Here is a 4,678-nt window from a genome sequence, read left to right as displayed (position 1 = left end):
GCATGGTGCACTGGGTGTTATACGCAACTAATGAATCATGGAACTTTACATCAAAAACTAGGGATGTATTGAATGGTGACTAACATAATATAATAAGAAATTATCATAAAAAAAAGTGTTAGGAATTACTACTCACTTGTGTTTGTTCTTCTGGAAGAAGATCAAATATAGCTTCATGCATTTTTGCCATTTGCTTACAAATATTCCTGAAACAGGCAGAAGGAACGGGAGCTTTCACCTCATACTGGCAGGGAAAAATAGTAAGAATTATGTTCATGTCTGGATTGTTTATTGTCCCCACTGTTCCCTTAGACATATGTTTTTGGCTCTTACATGCCTAACTGATAGAGTTGGAGCTTACATTTCAACTATGATCTGTGTTACTCATGCAAATCTCAAGACCTTTTCATTAAATATACTAATTTACTTTGAGAAATCCAGCAGAATTTAGTGGCTAAGAACATAGGCTGGGTTCAAATCCCAGCCCTTCAGATTCTTAGCTATGTGACACAGGGCAAGTTACTTCATTTCTCTGTATCTCAAAGGGCCTGCTGTGAGGACTTAAAAAGATGGCTTGCAAGAACACAAAACAGTGCTTGATACAAAGTTAAGTACACAAAAAATGTTAGCTACCAATCTGGCTCAATATACAATGATGAATCTTTAAAGTAGGCCCTCCAAATTAATATTATTTTTTAAACATGATTTTCAGAATGTGTCAAGATGATCATATCAAGTCAATAGGACCACAGTAGAATTAAATTTTTTTTTCTTTTGTAGGTACACCAATATAGTAATCATATTTATCCTAACTATGGTAAAGAAAGACTTTTTCAGCAATGACCTATACTGAAAATTTAAACTTAGGTAAATTCATTTTAAGTATCCTTATATTTGGAACAATATACCGGTGTCACTCAGATAACCCAGATAACTCTGGCCCACATTTTATCATTCACAAATTATATACTATTTTTATTTATAAGACAAATCTGGCATTAAATAATTTAATTTATAAGACAATCTGGCATTAAATAATTTAATGTACTAATCTTGTATAGTTCATTAAAATGACGAGTTCCAATATGCTGCTCTTAGCAGAACCATGCAGAAGTCACCATGTGACTGGGACTAAAATAAGCAAAGCTGTGACCACCTAAGGTTTTAACTTTCTTCAGCCTAGCAATATATAAAATATCCCCTTATCTTTTTTGTTAATGACAGCTTTAAGATATGATTCGCAACCATAAAATTCACACTTTTAAAGTGTTCAATTAACTGGTTTTTAATAAACTCATAGTTATACACCATCACCATTAACTTCTGAACATTTTCATCAGCCCAAAAGAAACCCATTACTGTTAGCAGTCACTACCCGTGCCCCCCTCCCCTCAGCTCCTGGCAACCACTAATCTCCATAAAGGTTACCATACAATATGTGGCTTTTTGTGACTGGCTTATTTCACTTAGCATAATGCTTTTGAGATTCATCCATGTTGTTAACATATATCGGTACTTCATCCTTTTTAGGGCTGCATGATATTCTATTGTACAAATATACCATAATTTATCCAATCATCAATTGATGGACATTTGGGTTCTTTCTACTCTCTGGCTATTATGAATAATAACTCTGTGAACATTCATGTACTGGTGTTTGTGTGGACAAATGTTTTCAATTCTTTTGGGTGTACACCTAAAAGTGGAATTACTGGGTCATAAGGAAACTTCAATCTTTTGAGAAAAAGCCAAAAATTTTTTCCAAAGTAGCAGTATCATTTTACAGTCCTACTCAGCAGTGTATGAGGGTTCCAATTTCTCCATATCCTCTACCAACACTTGTTATTGTCTGCCTTTTTTATTTAGACATCCTAGTCGGTATGAAGTAGTTACCTCATTGTGCGTAACATCCCCATATCTTAAATACCACCCTGTACTGGGATGAATAGTACCCCACCCCCCAAAAAATCATGTTCACTTAGAACCTTGTAAGGTCATACCAGATTAGAGTGGGCCCTAAATCCACTGACTGGTGTCTCTATAAAAGAAAGGAGAGAAAGGAGAAGGAAATTTAGACATAGAGAGAGACACAAAAGGAAAACGGCCACATGAAGACAGAGGCAGAAATCAGAATGACACATCTACAAGCCAAAGAATGCCAGCAATTGACAGCAAGCACCAGAAGCTAGGAAAAAGCAGGGAAAGACTCTTTGCTAGAGCCTTCAAAGGGAGCATGGCTGACAACACTCTGATTTAGGACTTCTGCCTCCAGAATTATGAGAGAACACATTTCTGTGATTTTAAAGCCAATCAGTCTTTGGTAATTTGTTATGGCAGCTCTAGGTAACTAGCACACCCTCAAAACCTTCCTTCACCCCTGCCTTCCCTAAAGATACTATATTTTCCATCTTACCTTCACCATCATATTTCTTCAGTCACCAAAACTCGATAGTGTGCTTTATTCTCAACCCTTAAAATTAGGTTCTTGCCACTACCCACACCACCTTCCTCCACTATTAACAATCTTCTGAAATTTCTTCTGCAAAAATCACTAAAGACATCCTAACTTCCACATTTAGTAACTTTCCTAGTTCTCCTTCCTTATTCCTCTACAATGTTTACACACCTTCACACTTAAAACACGGTCCTCGATCCTCATGTAATGCAGTGGTTTCCTGATTCCTCCCTTCCTAACCTTCCTCTTCTTCTGTATCCTGTCTTCTAAGTGCAAAGCTTCTTCAGTCTTAATCCCCCTATCATCCCCTTTCTCTCTTATCTCATCCAATCTAACAACTTCTAATATATCTCTAGTCCTGAACCACTTTGTTAAATTTAAGTCACACATTTCCTAAATGTTCCATACCATAACTGAGTTTACCATGAACTTTCTCAAACCTGCTCCTCCTTCCTGTTTCCATTACTATCGGTGGTATTACCATCCTCCTGCTTACACAGACTAGGAATCTCCAACTCAGTTTTTATTCCTCCTTCTCCTTGATTCTTTGTATTGAATCAGTGACAAAGTGCCATCAAATGTACTTTCAGATTATTTTGCACATTAGTGCTCTAGGTCAGAGTTTCTCAATCTCTACAGTACTGATATTTTGGCCTATCTCATTCTTTGTTGTGAGGGCTATCCTGTGTATTACAGGATGTTCAGCAGAATTCTTGACCTCTACTAACTAGCTACCAGTATCATCCCACTTCCCAAACTGTGATAACCAAAACTGTTCCCAACAATTCTGAATGTCCTCAGGGGACAAAACTGCCTCAGTTGGCAAACACCGCCCTAGGTGAGATCTTTAATGCTTCTCACCTAAAAATATGTAGTCACATTTTAATGAGTCCAGATGTAAGGTCAACAAACATTTAATGAAACTGCCTGGTACACAGTAAGCTCTGGATACATATTTTCTTAGATGTGTGTACACACGTACCTACATGTGCATATATGTACACAGGTATATAGGTGTATAAGTGTGTGTATGTACGTACGTGAGTGTGTATGACTGAATGAACGTGTCAGATATTACGCTAGCTGGAGTGTACAAAGATGAATCAGAGACCGAGAGCTCTGGGGAGCTGACAGCCCAAAAGCTGGTTGGTATTCCAGAGAGTGGACACTGCATGCTCCAAGAACACAGGTGAAGACATTTAGGCCATAGCAAAGATGGCTTTCCCGAGCAGCATACCTGGGCTGCTGAGTCTTCAAATGAAAAAATTAAGTATTCCAAACAGAGGACATGCCATATCACCTCAAATCCATTCTACCTACTAACTGATAAATCCTAATAAAGTGCAATTCTAATCATGTGATTTGTTGGTTGAAAATTTCTGGGTTCTACCTCTGTTTAAAATACAGAAAGCTGTAAGAGAATATTCTCTTACCCTCACCACAAGAAAAAAACTGTAATAATTTACAAAATCGTAACTTTTCTTGAACCCATCAGAGAACAGAGGTCCCAAGAACTAAAGGAACTAATTCCAAGCCCCACTGAAGAGAGATGGGACACGGGAACTGTCTCACTTTGGCAGAGTATAGGAAGAAGAGGTGACCACCACAGAAACAAACAGGAAGAAAACAACTAACATTTTAACAAATTCCCAAGGGCCAAATATAGACTAGTATATGTTTACAATAAATGAGAACGCTGGCCACAAGGGGAGTTTGCACTCACTGACAAGTGCTTCTCCATGGATCTCCAAAAGGTACTCACAAGCAACACTGGGGTCAGAACTGGATACCACAGAATCACTCTCACAGATAAGCAGGAGGCGAGTGGCCACCACTAGAGAAAAGGAACAAGTGTTGCCTACTTCCCTGCACCCCCCTCTTATACAAAGCAAAAGCCTAAAGTCATGGAAAAAGGGCACCAAATTCTGTCATCCCCAGGGCTGTGAGGAACAGAAACAAAAAATACCTTTAAGCCCAGGATCAAAAACCAATCAATGCAGAGGTTGGTTACCACTGGAGGAGGGGTGAGAACACTGAGAAGGCCTCACATTCAAGGACTTACATTACCTGATTCCAAGACTTATAATAATGCTACAGTAGTTAAGACATTAAGACATGGTACGGGTGTGGGGCACCTGGGTGGCACAGCAGCTGGGCGTCTGCTTTCGGCTCAGGGCGTGATCCCGGCGTTATGGGATCGAGCCCCACATCAGGCTCCTCTGC

Source organism: Ailuropoda melanoleuca, unplaced genomic scaffold (assembly GCF_002007445.2).
Source record: "Ailuropoda melanoleuca isolate Jingjing unplaced genomic scaffold, ASM200744v2 unplaced-scaffold7883, whole genome shotgun sequence".
NCBI lineage: Eukaryota > Metazoa > Chordata > Mammalia > Carnivora > Ursidae > Ailuropoda > Ailuropoda melanoleuca.
Note: the sequence above shows the minus strand (reverse complement) of the source record.